The 20,720-nt window shown below is 48.2% G+C and overlaps 1 long non-coding RNA gene across 1 annotated transcript in view; it reads left to right on the top strand.

The window, feature by feature from the left end:
- The first annotated feature begins 3,358 nt into the window (after positions 1–3,358).
- LOC306643083 overlaps positions 3,359–20,720 on the top strand; it is a 143,581-nt gene continuing 126,219 nt past the window's right edge. The window contains exons 1-3 of the long non-coding RNA XR_013758818.1: positions 3,359–3,474; positions 3,719–4,029; positions 8,266–8,450. This is a non-coding gene — a long non-coding RNA (uncharacterized lncRNA). The remainder of the gene's footprint in view (positions 3,475–3,718; positions 4,030–8,265; positions 8,451–20,720) is intronic.

Genomic DNA, 20,720 nt, shown 5'->3' with positions numbered 1-20,720 from the left:
ATCCGGTTCTTTAATTGTCCATTAAAACACTTATGACCCCTTCAGCTTGGTTGTGATGTGGAACGTGGGGGTTTCACAAAACACCACCCCAGCAAGGAAAAGCTCTCCCTACCTGCCAGACCTTGCCAAGCTTAACAGTATTGCCCAGGGACATATCCCCAAGACCAGAAGCCAGAGGATTCTGGGCCGGTAAGTTATATTTGGCTTGTTTTTTCCCCCTGTCTAGAAGGTTCTGCTGGGTCCTAAGTACCACTGCCAGGTTTCCCAGGCTTGGACCTTGCAGAGTTAGGACATGCAGAATCATATTGGTTTCCCGTAAAATTCTCTGAGTTTATTACATCTGATAACAGCTGCAGATCTGTGGCTTAATCCCAAGACATCCAATGAACTCTCCATGGCCTTTTCTTAAGTAGACATCAGAACAATATGCCCTTATCTTCCTTAGAGTAATCAGGTTTCTTGTTCAGATTACTGCACATTGATAGTTGGGAACACAGGGGTTCTTTTAATTCTCAGAGATATATTAATCTAGACTGGGGGCTATTTTGATTTAAAGAAACTCACCAAATTCTCCATATTCCTCCAGTTATTCCTTATTCACTCTCCCTGATTCCATGGCATACTCATGGTATCTAGGAATAAATCCACCCCAATAGGATCACTACTCTGTCAGGAATATCATTCAGGATATAACCAGACAAACGTTACACTAGTAATTTGAATTAAAACATGTATGTAGTAAATACACACACATATACATAACTACACACATGTGCAAATGTTTATGTGAAGTTTCTTAAGTGAAGGAAGAATAACTATGGAAAGTGTAAAAGAGAATTGCAAGAGGTAATAGACCTTCAGTACACGGGGTAAGGGAAAGTGAATAAGGAAGAAATGTAGATACCTAGAAGAGGGTCCTGAGGCTCAGATTGAGAAGTGCGTACCAAGTGCAGCGCTGGGAAAAAGTGTGGCCTGTTCCAGGTAGATGTGGGTGCACAAGGTGATGTGAAGAGGGAACATTATTTTGAAGAACTCTCAGATGAGTAAACCTGTGTGAACACTTGTTTTGACTGCTTACAGAGGAAGTTGTTCTCTGAGTGCCCTTTCTTCATGTTGCTCACCACAAAGCATTAAAAGCCAACGTGTCTTAGTATATATGGGGCAGGAATGAAATTCAGAATTAGCATCAGGAGAGAACAGAGACTCATACATCTTAGGCTTGTTTGGGTCCATTTAGATGCAATCATTTAGAAGCTATTTAGGCGAAGTACAACCAGGTCTCTCAATATTAGCAGCTCTGAGGTTTGAGTGCCAGTGACTCTCAGACTGTAGCATTAACGGGTCTCCGCATAGTGTTCCTGGCACCCTGAGCCAGCAACTACCAATAGCTGTCTGGTTAACGATCAGAGAAAGACATCAACCAAATGCTTCACAACTTTATACATCTTTAAATCTTTTGAATTCAGTAAAGAGAAGAAGCATTCATGCACTGTTTTATGACATCTTAATGTGTCACTTCTTATTCCTTATTTCACCCTGTGAAATTGACTACTTGGCAACATTTTATTCCACACTGCAAAGTTCCTTTAGTATTTATTAAAATACGGGGTTGCTAGTCAGAAATTCTCTCTTGCATCTGTGATTGCTATTGGTTCAACTTCATTGTTTCCTGAGGGAAAAAAACATTATTGTCTTTATTAATTGGAAGAAGAACCAATGCTACGGATCGAAGCTTATGCTAATTAGGGTTGGGGAAAGTTCGGCAATGGGCATAGGGTGGGTTGCTGCAAGGTGACATATCGGCTTGCCCCAGCTCACTGTGGTGCCGGCCTGAAAGCCCCAGGTCCTCCTGAGGCAGGGGCTGAACATTTAAGGTTAATTAGGTGGACTTGTCAGAGAGATTCTCCAAACAACCTTTTGAGGATCTGCATGCAGAAGTATACAGAAAAATGCATCTTTTAAGTGTACAACTGAACCAGTTGGAATGTTTAAACAAGGTGCAAGGATTGGGGACCATGGGATGTATGGGAACCGCTGCCTCATTTACTGATCTGAGGTCCTGTACTAGCCTCCATTCCCCATTGGTCTTCCAGTGGGTTTATTACATGGACTGTACAGTGTCTTAAGAGGCCCTGTCCCTTTAAGTTACCTACTACAGCTGGTAACCATTCTTTAGTCTCTGGTTTCTGGGGATACTCTTTCTGGTGTGGAAGGGACAGAGGACCTTTGAGATGGATCTGGACAGGAGCAGGTCCGAGTGCTGCACCTGCTTTCCACTGTGTGGCCCAGGCTTCTAATTTAATCCCAGTTTGTCCTAGGGGCAGACAAAGTACCCGTTCTGGTGTCATGAGAAGTGTGGTGCCTAGACAGGTCAAAATATCTCTTTCCACAAGGGGAGTGGGACTTTCAGTCATCATCAAAAAGGCATGTGAGAAGAGGAGCTCATCCCCAGAGCAGCTGAGCAGTTGGGAGAAATATCCAGTCACAGGATTTCCTGACACTCCCCTTGTGGTCGCATAGTGAGAGGAAAGGAGTCCTGGGTTTGAGGAGTTCATGCTACCATGAGGAGCTGAGGGTCGCTAACATTCAATCTCAGGGCGAGTAACACTAAGATCTGAGAGCCACCATGCAGTCCTCAAAGCTCAGAGCTGCAAGTACCAAGGGAGATGCACTTTGCCCCTTTGTGATTCCTCTTCATATCAGGCCCTCGGATGATTTGTAAGAGAGATATTTGAAGGGACACAGGTGATTAAAGGATGAAGAGACGATCCCTTAAACTGAGAGGTCTTTTCAGTGGGGTGGTGAGTGGGGTCCTGGGAGTTTTTCCTGTTGTATTCCAGGATCAGTGGAAGAGCAGTCTAAATCTGGAGGCAAGACCCAGTGAATGGACACCCATGCACCGTGGGACCTGGCATCTCCAATTACCTGTTCCTTTTAGTTCTCACTGCATGAAGCTGCACAGACACCACGGCAGAAGGCGGCAGCCTGAGGAGATTTTCCCTACAAAGCCACCTTTATTCCCATTGACACAGGACAGCGAGGTACATTTTCCCACCCGGGCTTGAACATTCCACAACTCACCTCTCAGTACCCTCCCTTTGCCCCCTCCCTGCCCCATTTGTACATTCCCTATACCCTCCCATTCCCTTCTATTTCCTGAGGTCCAGCAGGAACTGTCCTGTGAGAGGAGGAACCTTTGGCTCTTGGGGTGCAGTATGAAACCAGGGCGAGATCTCGTCTGAGGGACAGCCACCCCGGAGGCCACCCAGCAACAGTACTGTCCTCAGGTCCTCCTCCTCTTCTGTTGGTTGCCTGATGCGTTGAACTTCCTCTTCTGAGGCTGGCATGTTCGAAGCAGCTCCAGATCCAGATGTTGTCCTCCGGTGACCTGGAGGGGAGGCCCAGAGCGGGACATCTTCTCCACACTGTATGAGCATCCCGTGAGAGCTCGCTTCTTGGGCGTGGCAGCTGGAGGTGGTTGGTGACTGAGGCCTCCTCTCTGGGGAAGTGGGGCCTGGACCGCTTGCTCTCCTGAGCCGAGGGTTTCCACGTGAGGGCCCTGGCTCTGTGACAGTCCCCAGGGCAGCAGATGGTGCTGGGACACTAGGAGGAAATCCAGGCTTTGGAGGTCATCGTCCACACTGCAGCCATTGGCTGTCCCACGTGGCCCCCCAGAAGTAGCGGCTCTTCTAGGACCCACTGCATCTTTGTTCCCCAGGTTTACAGAGGAGGATCTTCGGTTTTGGGGAGGAAGGTTGGACCTGACCGCCGCCAGTGCAGAAGACCCATGACCGCTGTGGAGAATAGCAGTGTCCTTTGGACCTAACAACTCGGGCTCTGTGGCCCTGCACTTCTTCAAGTCCTGGGAAGCCACCTCTGGGTTCCCGTTCTCCACGCCGACCTCTGGATCCACGTGATGGTCACGTTTCTCTGCATTTTGGCTGGCAGCTGCCTCGGAAGCTCTTGAGTCCTGTTGGAACATACCATGATCTAGCGGCACCTGCAGAGGTGCTTCCTCATGAGCTGAGGGTATGGGCACTGGCTAACTCTTTATGTATGACAAGGACCACAGAGGACAGGGACATTTATATTTTAGTGGAAGGTGGGAGCTGGAGGTGTCACCCATCATGGTCTCAGAGAGACAGGCAGGCTCTGCTGGCCACCCTCTTGGGCTTCCTTTCAGCTTGCTCTCCCGATTCTGTCCCTGACACTCCTGTCTCTTTCCTTTTGTCCCTCTTATATCCTATGTTCCAGAGCAGTCACACTCCGGAATCTTGTATCACAGGCAGGATGAGGATAGACAAGGTTTCTGTGAGCCATGTGAACAGACTCCTGCACGTACCTCATCCACCTGCTGTCCCTTGCACCCCTGTCCACTTGTGGCCACTCTTTTTCCTGCCTACTTGTGTCCCTTTGTCTCCCAGTCTGTCAGGTATCTCTGTCTGCCTTATCCACTTGGTGTGTGTCCCCAAGCCTTGGTAAACCTGGTATCTTGACCTCCGTCGTTCTACCTGGTGCTCCGTTCTCTGTGTCTGTCTTTTGATTCCAAACAAGCCCCTGTGTTTCTGGTGTCCCCGCCAGTCGTATAACCAGTGTACCTCCAGACCCTGGTCTGCTGGGACACCTTCGTTCCCCTGTCTACCTGGCCAGAGGTGAGTCCTTCCTCCTGCTCCAGCTCTTTTGTTAGGGCCAAGATATCTATATCTGGTTTGGAGGAAAGTAATTCTTCCAGGAATCGGGGGTGAATCATGGTCTCCACCTGGGAGAAGGAAAAGAGCGTGAGTGACCTTGGGAGGAAATGACCCTAAGTCAGGAAGACTTCTAGGAGAAACAGATAGCAATGATGACCCTATCCTGGTCCACACCATGGGGTTGTCAAATCCCAACCGCCAGCTGCACATATTCTCAATACCTGCACGCGGGCCTGCGCACACACAGACACATACACAAAATGCTGAAAACCTAAGGTATGAAGCTCGACCTTATGGGTCCTGAAACCTTGTAGACACCATGAACTCAGCTCACCTTCTTGACGAAGTCTTCATCAATGTAGCTTAGAAGACTTGGGTCTGGGTATAAATCATCGTCTATTGGCTGTTGCTCCAGTTCTTCCTCTCCCAAGTTTGCAGCAAGCTCTCCTGTGAACAAGCTGGAGGGCTCCCAGGTGGTAATGTTGGTAGGCCCCACCAGCTCATCCATGATGTTCAGGTACTCTTGGACGGCTTCAGGTGGGATCGCCTCGGGTGCCTTGGTCTTGGGTGCCTTGATAGTGCGTGCCTTGGTTTCACGTGCCTTGGTCTCAGACACCTTGGTCTGTGGCACCTTAGATTTGGCTGCTACTGAGCGAGCAGGCCGTGCCTTAAGGCTGGTCTTTCTGGAGGTGCACGCTAGGACAGGGAGGACCAGAATATTCCTTGGATGGGGGGGGGGGGGTCCATGTTCATCCCAAACATTTGGTACAAGGCAGGATTCAGGGACCTAACCTGACCTGCCATGCACCAGGACAGCCTCACCTGAGGACCCAAGGGAGGTGACGGTGTACCAGGTAGAATATCTAGCACAGCCACTTGGGAGGACATTTGGAACCACTGATAACTCCACGCACTCTGCCCACCCAGTACCCAAGTGCGGGAAAACGGTGTGTTGGTTCTTTGGGCGTTCAAGGAGAGAAAGGAACTATGTACTCGGCCCAGTCAATATGCAGTTCAGAACAAAGGGTGATGGACATCAGGTTCTGTGGGGCTGTTTTTCATGCAAGAACACATCCCCCGTAGTGAAGGAAACGTTCTATTTAGGATAACAACCTGCCTCGTCCTTGGTACCCTTTGGATACTCTCATGGGTTTCTGTGGGTATAAGGCAACCCTACCTGACTGCTGGACAACCTTAGGGACCGGGGGCTTTGGATGATCCAGCCTCTGAGGTACAGGAGGTGGTCGGGACTGGAAGACCCCGGACAGCTGCATCCTTGGATCCTCCAACTCTTCTGCAGCCTCAAATTCCATGAACCTTGGTAGGGTTTGGGTGAGGGAGGCACAGGCTGAACTGAGAAGCAGGTCAGGCATACCAGTCAGGTGCTACCTCCTACCAGGCAGGAACTGGTGTCAGGGACAGGGGACTGTGTGCTGGAGTGGGCCGGGTCAGTCCCCGGAGATAGCTACTTCAAAGGGAGAACCACAGTGCTGGGAAACACTACCTCAACTACCCCTGAAGGGAATTAGATATGGGGGACTCAGGCAGGGCCCATAGGTGACCCTTGTTCCCACTCTCTCCTGTCCCTACCAGGAACAACACAGATCAGATAAATGCTAGAGCTGGTCAGGGAATTGGCTTCTATCAGGGAACACCAGGGTTCCTGGACCAATCCAGGGATACTGAGCTTGGGACCATGAGCCCTGGAAGGATCACGTTGGAGACAAAGGCACAGGAGAGGTCACGTGAAAGTGGAAGCTAAGCAGAACCTTGGGTTGCTTCCAATGAGGGCTGTTTCTTTTTCTTTTCGCTTGTTAGAATGGCAGGGATTACTTAGAGGAAAGGGAATAAAGACTGGGGATGTGTCCCCAGGGCTTCTGAGGTACTGGATTCCCCTGAGCATGCGCTCCCCACTGCCACCCTCTTCTGGAACATCAGGTTGAAGTAGTAGCGTCCACTTTCATGACATCTCGTCTCCCCAGTCTGCAACAAGGTGCCAGTTCCCAGGCAGTGGCCTGTGTGAGGCTAGTGCAACTTTCCCCTCTGCAGAGCCAACAAAGCAGAAGGAGTTGATGTGGCTGGGCAAGTTACCCCTCCCCATCCTGACCCCGAAGGCAGAGTTGGAATCGGGAACCTTGAGACTGGAGTTTCTGTACAGTTGCAGAGAGAATGCCTGGAGCTCCCGCTAGGAGTTGCTGCTTGGAGAGCTAGTTGCCTGTGAGCGAGCAGGAAGGTGACAGGCCCTACAAGACACTGCTGTGTAATCCACGATCCCCCACCCCTAGGTTCTGGGCCCCAAAGCCTGGCTCACTTTTCCGCGGTCTCATAGAAGATTGTTCGATCAAAGTTGCTCGTGCGCTGCCATTCCTGCAAACCCTTCCGCAGGCCCTCCTCCACGGTTATGGTGGGCTCCCGTCGGGACAGGGACCGCAGCACTGGGCTGGAATTCATCAGGATCAGTCAGAATCCACAAGGTCACCCTCCATTCTCAGTTTTCCTGGCCCAACACGCCTCCTACCTTTGTTACAGCTGCCCCATCCTGCTCAACTCAAAAGTACTGTCACTGGGGCCCTGGGACACTATACTTCATACCAGACATTAACATCAAGTCCTCAGTGGCCTGTATGGTTTTCCTTGGATTCCTCAGTGGCATGGGGTATTATGTGGTGAACGCTTTTTACCTTCCAAAGTTCACTTGTTGAAATTCTAACCCCCAATGTGATGGGCATGTGGAGATTGGCTTTAGAGTTTTGGGGAGTTAGATGAGATCCTGAGGGTGGGGCTTCATGAGGGCATTAGTGGTCTTCTAGGAGAAGGAAGACACTCTGAAGTGACCTCAGTGTCATGTGAGGACACTGGTGAGTCAGCAGCCTTTTCAAGGGAGCAGAAGAGAGAGCCCTCATGGCACTTGGGGTCAGGCACCCTTTATCTGGGCCTCCTGGCTGCAGACTCTGAGAAATACATGCCTGTCCTTTCATCCCCCTGCTCTATGCTACCCTGGATGGCAGCCCCAGCTGACTGAGACAGTGCCCAGAATGGCCAGGGAGCAAGCTTACAAAGTGGGCTAGATGAACATCCCCATCCTGGATCCAAAGAGCGTGAGCTTCCCCATGAGTGCTGCATGATCATAGGGTCCTGAGCAGGAGTTTGGGACAATGTGTGTGGGTATCCGTAGAGTTCCATCTTGGGGCCAGCACTCCTAACCCCACTTCTGGTAGTGATGTCCTCTGTGCTGGGAACAATCAGGTCTCTGCTGGAAGGTGAAATTCCTGGGGGAGGGACGATCATATGGAGTCAGTCAGCCATCTCCGAATCCTGGCTAACGTTATGCAAGGAACCTGCTCTGGCCTTGAGTCCTCCATGTGACAGTGACGATCTTTGGAAACAAAGATTACCTGCACTCATAGGGTCGTGAGGGGCAACTGAGTCATGGCATGTTAAGTCTGCTGATGTGAGATTGATGTGAGATTGCTGGCAATGTAGGTCTCTCAGCCTGTTCCCCCACCCTCAGGACCTTCCTTCCAGGTACCCTGCATCTCAGTTTTCTTTTCCATCCCCACTTTTTTCCCCTCAGAACTCCATGAAGAGTTCTGCAACCCTGGGGAGAACACTCACACGAGGAAGCAGGAGAGTGCTTCCACATCGGGAGTCTGAGGAAGGTGCCTGCGGACCAGGGTCTTGAAGCGCTGCCAGCGCCGGAAGTTTTCGTATGTGCTCTGAGGTTCGTTGGAGTCATCTGGTGGCACTGCAGCCTGGAAGGTGGGCAGTGCGCCCTCCCCATACACTCTACCTGGCCATTGTTGGGCATTCATTGGGAACATGATTGGGGCCACCTGGGCAAATGGTCGTGGTGCTGGAGGCTGACGGCCCAGGTAACAGGGGCCCCTGTAGTTCCGGATGCCCCCACTGGCTGAGGCAGGCACGGTGGTCCTCAGGGCAGTCGCCGGGAGGAATGGAGCAGGATTCTCCATACCCTGGCAGAAGGCCCCTGGAGCCCTCCAGTTGGGGGGTCCCTGAGTGTGGGCAATGTTCTGAATACGAGGCGGCTCTATTGGCCTCGGTTCTGGCCCACGTTGTCCAAAGCCGAACAGCCCAGCCACATATGGTTGTCCAGGGTAAGCAGACAGCACCAGAGGGTTACCCTGGGAGATGGGTGCAGCCACCCGTGGTGCCATGGGCAGCTCCCAGAATGGCTGGTGTGTTGGCACAGGGGCAGCGGGAAGAAAGGGCAGGCCTCTGAATGGATTCATGAAGGCACCTGGATTGAAGTTCATGCCTGGTCTCTGATTCAGATGCTGTGGAGGGAACGAAAAGGGAGAGAGGAGGAGGGGGAAATGTCAGCAGGATCGAGGCCCCCAGCTCTTTAGTCAGTGAAAATGTGATGAAAAAATCATAACAGCTCAGGACCCTCTGTGCAAAGATATTTGCAGTTTGCAAACATCCCTGAGTGGATTGCATTGTGTTTCCTTAGTTGTAGTTACACCCAGAGGAAACTTGTTCCCAGTTTGCCAGGATTCCATGAACACTGTGGACCCTCAGATTTCCCTGCCTCTGAGAGGCCCCTGGCACATCCTTTGCAGACAATCTGTTGCCCTCCTGGGGCATTCCCTAGAAATGGTTCAGTTTGAGTGTGCTCAGTGGCACCATGCCCCTCCGCATGCTCGCCAACTGGAAAGGGACCTAATCCAGGGCAGTTCCAGGCATTCCAGGGTCATGTTGCAGGTGGCGATTTCGAAGATTATGGACCCATCACCTCCTTAGCCTTCCTTTTGCTGACTCTGCTTGCATACCCCTCCACTTCTTTCCTAGTCTCTCATAAACAAATGTCACCTGAATAAACTCTCTCCCTGGCTAGAGGCTGAGGAGCCCTGAAGTTCACCCAGGAGCAAATTCTTCCCAGCATGTGGGTACTTCTCCCAGCACTTCCCACAGCAGTGCCCAATGGGAGGACACATTCTGGCCACCCCCTCCCCAGCATTCACTGGTTCCTGCCGTGACATAGGGAGCTCTGTTCCTAAGGAAGAGGTCTGTGCGATAGACATTGTGTTCCCTGAGATCCTCTCCTGGCATCGCCAGCAATGGCTGCTGAGATTTACTAAAGGTGATGGAAGGGTGAGTGATGCGACTTTCAGAGACTTTTAAGGCCACTGCTCACCTTGTTATTGGGCCTGTGAATTGGAGCCATTCTCAGGTCCTTTGTTTGTTTGAAACATAGGAAAGTATTACAGAGAACCAGGCCTGCACCTGCTGCTAGGTGTGGCAGGGTTGTCTGGAGCACATTCTTGTTCCCCAGAATGTCATGCAGTCACGGTATTCAAGATCGATCAAGAACACTTTACCACTTGCATACATTAATCAGGACACCTGCCTAACTTCATATGAGAACAGGAGTGGGGCCCCGTCCTGTGTGCTGTTCTTTTTGTCTTGAAAAGAACCCAGTTGCCCTCGAAACTCATTGAACCAAAGGAAACGCACTCTCCGTGTGTTCACCTTTCATGGAGTACTAAAGAAGGAAGATGAGCAATGTCTTCATGCCAACATAGAAATAAAAAGGGCCGAGGCTGTAGCAGAGAGAGCTCCACACCAGGACACTCTGAAAGACCTCTTTCCATGAAAGCGAGAACAAGTCAGAAGACCTCCTAGGTCCGAATCTCTGTTGGTTGCGTTTCCCTGGTTCCCTGCCCTTCAGGAATCAAGGACACCTGCTCTCTGAACTGAAGAAGTTTCCTGGGCAGGAAGTGGGTGAGGGACCCTGGGCTGTGGCAGTTGGCGTGCCCTGCAGCCTCACCCAGAGTGTATCACACTGCAGATGTGGTCAGCAGGAACCACACTACACTAGGCTGTTTACTAGCTGAGAACATTTCTCTCCACTTCCCATTTATGATATGAGAGCCTCGTGTCAATCCCCTCAGAATGATATCACAGGCAGCTTCCAGGTGTCTGAAGAATGGACACAGGCTCAGCCTCTCCCCTCCAGGCAGCCCTAACTGACCACCACTGTGACACTGTCTCTGACTGCCTAAAAATTCACACAGTGACCTGTGTCGATTCTGCAAGGAATCAGTCCCTTGGCCTCTCTTGTTTCAGCTGACCCAATGTCCTTCCCCTGAGTGGTGTTGATGGACGTCTTAGGAGCTCTCCTCCCCATGAGCACTATCAGTCGTCCTGGGCTTTCTGAGCCATGTCAAGTCTCTCTTGTCTAAGGCTCTCTCCTTTGTCTACTTCTGCTTCATCAGTTGACGAGAGAGGAAGTAGTCCATTCAAATTCCCAAGGATTTACAGGGTGACTGGTGTTCAGAAAACATACCACCGTCCCTCCTGACTCACCTCTTTCTATAGGTCAAGACACTGGACACAGAGTCTCGCAGTCTCCAAGTGGGAATCGTCTATACTGGACCTAGAGAGTGGTCTGACTGTAGCAGATGCTCAGGGTCCAACAGAAATGCTGGGCAAAGTTTGAATGTAAACCCCAGTGGAATGCTGGTTCTAGACATTCTGTAGGGGGGGAGGGGTGGAAGGCATCAGGCCTGGGTGGGCAGACATTCCATGAAGAGCTCTGGCAAGTAGGGAAGAACTTCATGTTCCCTTGAAGGCATCCTGTGGTGACACGTGGTGTGTGCCTCTGGGTCATGTTGAGATAGTTTCTAAAATCCATAGGAGAGTGGTTTGAGAGGTGCTCCTCTATTTCAGTGCCTCAATAAGCATCTTTTCTTCCCCTGCTGGGCAGGCCCAGTGAACTGGGGCTCTCATCAGACACACAGTCATGGGTGGAAACCGCCAGTACTCCAAACTCTAGGGTGTGGCTTGCATTTTATGGATATAGTGTTTTTTCATCCCATCACATCTGCAGAACACACACTTCAGAGTTCATGAAATAGCCAACACCTTATTATCAGTGTCTTCAGAGGAATAGTGGGGCAAACCATGATACTCAAGCAGTGAAAACAAGTTTCTTTCATTCTTCACTTGTCATCTGTTTCCCACATTCATGTCATTAATATTATGGCTGGTGGGGGTTTTTGAACCAGTGATATAAAATATGCAATGTGGAGAAACTGTCTTCTCCTCCTTCCACAATCAGTTTTTCTAAGAAATAATCATCTACTATCGTGAATAATGGGGACCAGATTTCAAAGCAAGCTTTTTTTTGCTAGATGGAGATTGCCTTACGGGCTCCTGCACACCTTTGGTCAGTGCTTTGCCACTGCGCTTCACCCCTTACCCCATGCACTCCTTCAAAATGCTAGACTGCAGATGCACATATACTCCAACCAGTCAAATTCAATTTGTGAAAACTGGCCATGGAAGAAGCAGTGAAATGTCCTTGTGTCCTACCATCTGACCATTGCTGTTGTGAAGCCCTGAACTAAGTTTGATTGTTGAGGGGAAAGAAGGATAGTCTGAACATTGATGTAATCCTAATCAGGAACATTGGAGGAATTGCTAAAGGCCTGTCTGCCTTCCATGCAGCCTCTACTTCTGCCCAGCAGGAGGCCCTTGGTAGTGTCACATGTGACGTGTCTTCCACAATATCCTTTGGAAAGAAGTGATACTAATTAAACCCAAATTTCCAGAAAGAGCATGAAGGGGGTGTTCTTTTTTCTTCAAAGTATTACAAGGTCAAGTGAATCCATGGCACGCATTTGAGAAAGTTCCAGCTAAAAGTATGGCACGTAGGAGAAAAGGAAAGGATGAATTTTAGTCTGTGTTGGGAGGGCTCTACTTATGTAATAATATGCTGAGTACAGTAAATGGGGAAGGCAAAATCAAGGAATGGGGGTTTTAAGAGTGTTACTGAGACCTAAAATCTTTGCCAGATCTGTTGTTTAATGGAACCCACAGATGGAGTAGGACGAAAGGGCACACTGATGTTTGGAGGACTGAGATGAATGAAACAGACAGTGCAAAGGGGATGGAAACTGCATCCAAAATGAGGAGCCTGAGCTTCAGGGTAGAGAGCTTGCAACTCTGCATCCAGGGCGGTCTCCAATGCAGGCACAGCAGGTGTGTAATAGTGAACATCCGGGCGGTCATTCAGGTGCACTCGCTGGAGGAAGGAGCAGCCCGAGGCTCCCGAGGAGGAGGAGGAGCCCCCTTGCAGGCTACACCTTTCAAACCCTGACGCACTTCCATCCCTGGTGCAGGCGTTGGGCTCTTCCCCGCCACGGTCCTCGCGCATGCGCGCCCGCTTGTTGGGAGGCGCTGTGGCGCTGCAGGCGGCGGCTGCGTCCAACGGTCCAGTTTCCTTTGCGGCTGCAGCATGCAACGCATAGCGGGAGCGCGGCTGGCGGTTCCCCAACGGCCGGCTTGGCTCCCATGGCGGCTTCCAGAGTCAGTTGCCAACCCAGAGGTACTGGACCCGCGTGCCTCTACCTCCCCGGTCCATCGTGTGCCGGTCACCGACGCATTCGGCAGGCCTCCCCTTCCTGTGTCAGCGTCTGCTCCGCTGCCCCTCGGCCGTTCTCACCTGGACGCAGGCGGCGCCCAGAACAGGCCCTGCGTGGACCCGCGCCTCTGTGCAGGAAGCGAGCGGCAAGGCGGTGCGAGCTTGGAGCCTCTGAGTCGGCCTCCATGGCAGCCCTTGGCCTCAGCCGTGAACGGAGCCTCCATGGTGAGCGAGCAGCGGCGTCCCTGGAGTTGGGACGGCCTCTCCTCGTCCCGGGGACACGTGTGCGTGCTGGAGTTGTCAGAGGCCTCCGCGTCCTTAGGCAGAAGGACACTCCTGACCGGTGGCGCTGGCGACTTTGCAAAAGGGACGACCCAGCCACTCTGGCTCTTCTGCTGTGGTCGCCTCCCGATGGACGTGCAGTCCTAGGTTGGCTGTGGCGGAAGAGTGTGGAAAATGGACTGGATGACCGGATGAGAACCATCTACCCTACAGTCGTTCTGCAATAAAGAGATTGAGATTTGGTTATTAAATTGTGTGGCGTTCATGGATCGCACAGTGGAAATGGATCGCATGCTCTCGTGTGTGTTGGCGGGTTACTGGGAGGCCCTTGTCGGGGTTTCCGGGTGCGGGAAGTTTTCCTTTCATTTTGAAGGGCACGATGATCAATGGGAGGTTATTTGTAAGAGAAAATGAGATGCTGTGCTTGTCTTTGTAGGGATGGTAGGACGTCAGAGGGCATGAGGGGCTGTCCCTGTTCCTTTTGTGGGGTGGTGGTGCCCCTCATGTGTTGACATGCCTTCAGAGTTTGGGGTTTGTTTAGTTTTCAAGTGACTGATGAGAATCTGCTGTGTATTCAGAAATGCAGGTGGTGGTAAGTGGTTGTAATTTGAGACTAAGGGAGAGTCGTGACTGATTTTGTGAGACTTTGTAGGGTCGTGTGTATTTGGAGGGTGGGAAGATAAACTCAGAGAGTTGAGGTTAGGTGTTTGTCATCTGGATTTTGTAATATTTCACCTGTGGTTTTTTCTTTGTTAGTTTTTCCAATGAAGACTGGCGTGTGCGCGTGCAGGATGGTAATTTTGGAAATAAATGTGTGTTTGTGCATAGGAGAAGGGTTAAGGATTATGTTTGAGTATATTTCTCTGGGTTTGCGAAATGATTGACATAATTGGGACATATAGGAGTATTTTTACATTCAGGACATGGTGTTTGGTGATGTGGGTTTGTTTATATTTTTGGTATTCCTCTTCATGTATTTGTACTGAGGCCAGGTCTGAGAGTACTTTTTTGTAGGAGTAGGAAAAATATATGTGATTGTGGTGTGGCAGTTAGTAGGATTCTTCATTTTTGATTGAGGAATTTTTTCTTGTGTTGGCATTTCGGGTTCTTGTGTATGATGGTAGTATAAGGTACTACCTATTTGGGAATATTTGTATATTTGTGTGTGCCAGTTTATCGTGTAGGGATGCGATGCTTGTGGAGAGGTAGGTGTATATGGAGATTGAATTAACTAGCACACCCCAGAGGTGTTCGTTTGTTTGTGTCAGTGTTTGTTACATGAATGAGCAACAGTAGTGAGAAGGAAGAATGCTCGAGTGTATGTATACTTAAGGGACATGGCACTTTTGATGTGTATTTTCTGCGACCATGTGTGTGTTGAATAGAAACTTACTTGTCTATAACTGGGAAGTTGGGATGTACGTATGGGATAGAGAGGTGAGGCATTGTGGGAATCGTGTTTGTAGTGTTAGAGATGCGTGACAGAGTGATTTCTTAGTGGGGTGGAGAAGAAGTGTATTCTTGCAGCCAGTGATATTATGGGATTTGTAAGTAGTTTTATGTGTATTTTATATAATATGCTGGAGATGTTCCTGTGTGTTGGGCATGCACATTGGTTTGTGGATTTATCACTAAGTGGTTGCATTCTATAAATTATTTCATTGGGAATGAGGATGATAGGAGTATTCAGAGTGTATTTGAGGAATGTTGTGATGTTTATAGGCATAGATAGACATTTTGAGTGGCATGGTTGGCAGGTTGCTTCCTGGGGATGTAGAATACTATGCGGTTTTAGGGAATCTCTGTGAGAAGTTTTGGGAATATTCACGTGTCTGTTTCCCAGTTCTTGTGTGGAAACTGTGTATAAAGATTAGTGCATGTTTGGTTTTTTGTGTGTGCTGGTATTGAACTGTGCCTCATGCATGCCAGATGAATGTTTTTGTGTTTTCTGTGTATGCACATGAGTGTTTAGGTGTATGTTCCTGGGATCGTGGATGTGCATATTTAGAGTTTACGCATATACAAGATGCTCAAGAGTTGTGTTTGTGCATATGGTGGAATGTAATCCTTGAAGATTGGTGTGATGTTGCCTGAGTGTTCCTGGTATTTGTGTTCAGTCTCATGTGTTTGAAAAGTAGAGGCTTTTGGTGGCTGAGAGTGTCCTTGAATTCACAGGTTGTGTACTCTGACATTTGTGGGAGGTATATTGTGTGCTTGGAACTAGGCTGTGTACATTGTGCGTGGAGGTGTTGTGGAGAAATGTATTTGAGAAGTGTGGGACTTCATGTGTGTCTATTTGGGTAGTGCATGGGACAAGTGTTTGTATACTTGTTGGTTTCCCAGAATGTGTGCCTGTAGGGTATTCATGGTGTATATGGAGGCAGCGTGTTTGTTGTATAGATATGTTTCCGGCTCATGTTGTGTTTGTTTGTTGTTTTGTAGGAAAGACACATGTGAACATTTAGGATGAATAGGGTATTTTGTGTGAAAGTCGATATAGTAACAAGTGTTACATCTGTTCAGGGTGCAGAGAGCAGTTGCACTTATGTTCAGAAATAACAGGCATTATATCTGTTCAGGGTATACATTACAGTTGTACATACGTTCAGGTGATTTATTGCTGGAGATGGCGATATGATTTTCTTTGTGAATTTGGGGTTGAAGTTGAAGTTCATACTCCAGGGACAGCCAAATTGCTTGCACATATACTTTGTATGCTGGTGTGGGCTGGAACTAGTTGTGGTAAGTGAAGGGGCTCATCCCATTTTGTGTTTGTATTTAGTGGTATCTGGTTGTTAAATTAAAATTAGTCTTGGTTGATTAGATACACCTTGCAAACTGAAAGTCAAGACTATTTTTTACCTCCCGCTGGATGACATCTTATTAAGCATTTACTAGCATACCTCATGTGTGAGTGTGTGTTCTCAGTATGTATGATGAGTCATATGTGTGAAGTAAACATGTTCAGGCAACAACGAGTTCATATGTTGGTGATTCTGTGTGTACTGTGGGTGGAGCATCAAGAATCCTTGTGTGTATGCATTGACTGTGGTCATTCTGATCCACTGCATTGACTGTGGTCATTCTGACCCACTGCTCCTACCTGGGTTGGTTCATTCTTGAGGGCTCAAAACCCTCATGAATGTTGATTTGTGGCTTTTCCTCATGTGGATAGATAGATTCAGCCATGGTCATTCCATAAAGCATATGGATTCCTCTTCAGCACTTGTGTGGGACCTGGTGGACAAAACAGAAATTTTTATTAGGTTTCTTGTTTGTGATGGGCAGCAGGCATAAAATTGTGGGGTTTCCTGGGCAGGAGGTGAGATGGGACAATACCTGTCCTATGCCAATGCTCTGAGAATCAGCTGGGCAGCCAAGAATGCAGTTGGCTCCTCTGAGGCTAAGCTAGTGGATGAAGACACCAGCCTCCACAGTGTGAAGCTACTGAAATCCTACAGAACCTGTACCCCAGTACTTGATATGCCCTGGGTGGTGTTTGCTGCTGGATATCAGGCACCCCTTCCCTGTGGAATCCAGAAGCTTCAGGGCTGGCCTGTACATCCAGGATCCCAAAAGTTCCGTTCATATTTTACTTTCTGTGTGGGAGACATGTTCCACTGGGTCATGTTTTGAAATGTTCTCCATCCTTTCTTGAAGTATCAGGATTCTATTTCAGTGGGAAGCACACTCTGCTTCATGCTTTCCCGAGGATTGTATCTTTCCATATGGGATAGGCTCATGAGTCAAAAGCTTGGTCTCCAGTGGATGGTGCTGTTGAGAGGCAATGGAACCTTTCAGGAGGTGGGATGAGTGGGAGGAAATCATATCAATGGGGAATGGGATATTAGGACTTTTTCCTTTCCTGCCCCCTCCCTCTCCTTCTCATTCTCTTGTTTCCTGTCCACCTTGAGGTGAGCAGTTTTCCTCCAGCAACATGTACTTCCTCGCCACAGGCCTAAGAGCAAGAGGACCAAGCAGTCATGGACTGTAACCTCTAAACAATGATCCGAAATTAATCCTTCCTCCATTCAAAGTATCGACCTCAGAGATTTTTGTACTGTTGACAGACATCTGACTAACCCAGAAAATTGGTTCCAAGAGTGTGCACATCGCTGTGACTGTACCTGATCATGTGGTTCAGAAGGGTTTGGAGTTGGTTTTGCAGGAATGATTTGGAAGGGCTTGGAGCAGCAGGCTAGAGAAAACCATGAATGGTAAAAGAGAGCTTTGTGGGTGATGCTAATGTGAAGTCAGACCCCAGAATGTGGGGAGTGACACAGACAGTAGAGGCTTTGTCCATAGGTTTTGAGATTGAAATAAGTACCTTATTAGGAATTGATTTAGAGAACATGCTTGTGACTTGTAGCATGTACTTCTCTTCATTTTGTCTACTTTCTACATATGCATATAATTCATGGAAAGCTTATTTAAATGTGATAACTATGTCTCATGAATAAGAGAGTGTAAAAAACTTTAGAGGTGAAATGATTGGGTTTTGAAGACTTTAACCTAAGGAGTTGCATTAATTCTTTAATACAGATTAATAGGTTTATAAATGTAGGCAGGTATGTATTCCAGGAAGAAGTCAGTCAGTGGGGGCATTCCTTTGTTGTTCATAGTTTGTACTATGAGCAGAGAATCCTCACTTCTCCCCCCTCCCCACTTTGTGATTAGTATGTCCTGATGTGCTTTCCTGCTCCATCCCATTCCACCATGATGTTCTGACTCACCTCGTACTGTGGAGTTTGCAGTCGTTGGACTGAGATCTCTGAGAACATGAACCAAATACACTTTTCCTCCTCTTTGTTTGTCTGATCTATGTCAAGGTGAGGAAAAGGGTCCTGAAGACACAGACTAATTAATCTGATCAAGGAAATTACAAGGCAGAATATCGTTTAGGAGGTGGCCTGGATATTTCTAGCTGGTTTGAACCAGATTTATAGTAGGAGTCAGGAGCAAAAAACAGCATGGGAAAATTTGAAATACGTGGAAATTTCCCAGAGAAAATGGCTTTGTAGGGGTCAAGACAGGTGTGGTTGGTAAAGAGATGAATGCCATGAAATGTAGCTAAATACTTTGCACTAATACGCTATATATATATATATATATATATATATATATATATATATATATATATATATATATATACGTATATATATATATATCTTGTGGGGAAGACTTGCTTGAGATGAGAATATCAGGGTACCAGGGCAACCTAGGAATCCTCACTTCAGCATCTATTCCTTGTTTAACTAATAGCACACAGATATACAGAGGCCATGGTCTAGACTGCCCTGGCTTCTGCTCTCATTGACAGAGGACCATGGCATTGTCCGTGTGATACTGGACTCAGGCATGCAGACTGCAAGAGTTGTGGGGCCCTGGAGGGTCGTACTGATATTTGCAGGAAAGCCTGGTTGTCAGGAAAATATGTGAAGCAGTCAGAGTCCCATCCAGCAGGCCCAGAAAGGGCGATTTGTTAAACTGTGAGAGTGAGGCCAGTGTTGTATTGGAGACCCCAGGAATGTAGCAATGCCAGGAACATGAAACACCTGCCACGGGAAGTCACAGGCAGTGAGCCCAGCCAGGTCCATGGAGTGGTTCTGCGGTAGACAAGGCTGGAGGGGTGAGGATGCCCAAGTCCCCTGGAACCCATCATGTGCCCCAGTTCCACCCATGGAACACAGGACTTAATATTTGCCCTGCTGTGTTTGTTTAGATGCCTAATTGCAAGTTTTCTGTTCTTCCCTTTGGGATGTTTGTGTTTCACCTTTGCAATTGTATCTTGGAAGTTTGTTTAAGTTCCTTGTCATTTTACAGAGGATTGCAGCCAAAGTAACTATGAAAGGTTTGATTCTTCTGCTTTGTTTTCTAGTGAAAGAGCCAAAAACTGAAGAATCAGAGTGTTGGGAGAAGAAAAGCCTTTATGTTGTAACATGCTGACATGTCAGAAGAATGAATGTCTAGGTCCTGATTTCATTTTGCTTGCACTGCCCAGTGAAAATTTATATAGCATGTTATGTGGAATTATTCCCTCTGTCTTGGTCATGTGGGCACCAAGGTAGTTCACTAGTGTGGACAAATGTCCATTTCTGGAACGTGTGTTGTGAGGGTCTTATGTGGGTCCGGTGGTCACTGATTCATCTGGGACCTGTGAATCTAAAATAACATGATTGTTGAGAAGCTTGCATTTTGAAGGTTTGGGCTTCTGGTTTTCATCCCCGTCATACTCTGCTCTAGAACTCTGTGAATTCCTTTGAATTTGGACATTTTCTGTGACCTAGGACGGGGGAATGCTCAGTGTAAAGGTTAATGTTTTTAACTAACTCTCTAGCTAGTCATTAGGACAGGGATGAGGGTGTGGGAGAAAGGAAAATCATGCTCATGAATTAAAAGGACAACAGAGCAGAATATAAGCCTTTTTAATCAGGGTACAGCTTCCCTGAATTTTCTTGAGTGTCAGAAGTGGCTTTGGAGAAGGGCTTTTGAGCAATTCAGGAACTGTTGGGACTATTGGGACTCTTGGAGATGTACTGAATGCTGTGAGATGGACATGAGGTTATGGGGACAAGGGCGGAACCTGATGGCATGGTTCTTTAGTGTCCCCCATAGGTTCATATATTAAATGTTTGTTTCCTACCTGATGGCTCACTGGGGATAGTGGCACCTTTTAGGAGGAGGGGCCCAGTTGGAATTGAGTTCACTGGGGATGTGCCACTTAGTGGATATTTGGACACCTGTTCTTTTCTCTCTTTGTCCCTCTTTGCTTCCCAGTCACCATATGGAGAGCAGTTTTCCTCTACTATCCGCTGTCCACCAGATGTACTGGATTACCACAGTTAAAAGGTAATAGGGCCAAGTAACCATGGACTGTGATGTCTGAAACTATTTAGAAATTGGGGGAGATGTGACTGCAGGGAGTCCAGATGGAACAGCCCAGGCCTAGCATGGGAACATATGTTGTACAACGGCGTGTCCTCCCAGCTAGGCAACATCTGCATAGGCTGAGATGGATAGTCACATGGGTCTATTTGTGGTGATCCTCCCCTTGAGGTACCCGCTTTTGTCCCAGAGTAGTTTCGTGTCCAAAAGAGTTATCACAGAGGGCTGTCTTCCCAGTTGAAGTGTTTTCTCTAAATTGAGCACTTACTGAGTGGCTGTCAAGAACCTTTGAGATTTACAGGAGGTAGTGTGCTCACTGCTTTGCACTTTTATGTTCTCTTGTATTTTCAACACGAAGGTATGTGCCTGAAATCTGCATTTTCATCCCTCGATTTCTATCTGCAGAGCTCACAAGACTATTGCTGACTGGAGGTGTCAAACATCAGACTACATGTGTGATGTAGTGTGTGTGATCT

This window comes from Sciurus vulgaris (assembly GCF_902686455.1).
Source record: "Sciurus vulgaris genome assembly, chromosome: 13".
In the NCBI taxonomy this organism is placed as follows: Eukaryota; Metazoa; Chordata; class Mammalia; order Rodentia; family Sciuridae; genus Sciurus; species Sciurus vulgaris.
This window is presented reverse-complemented; position numbering and strand designations above follow the sequence as displayed.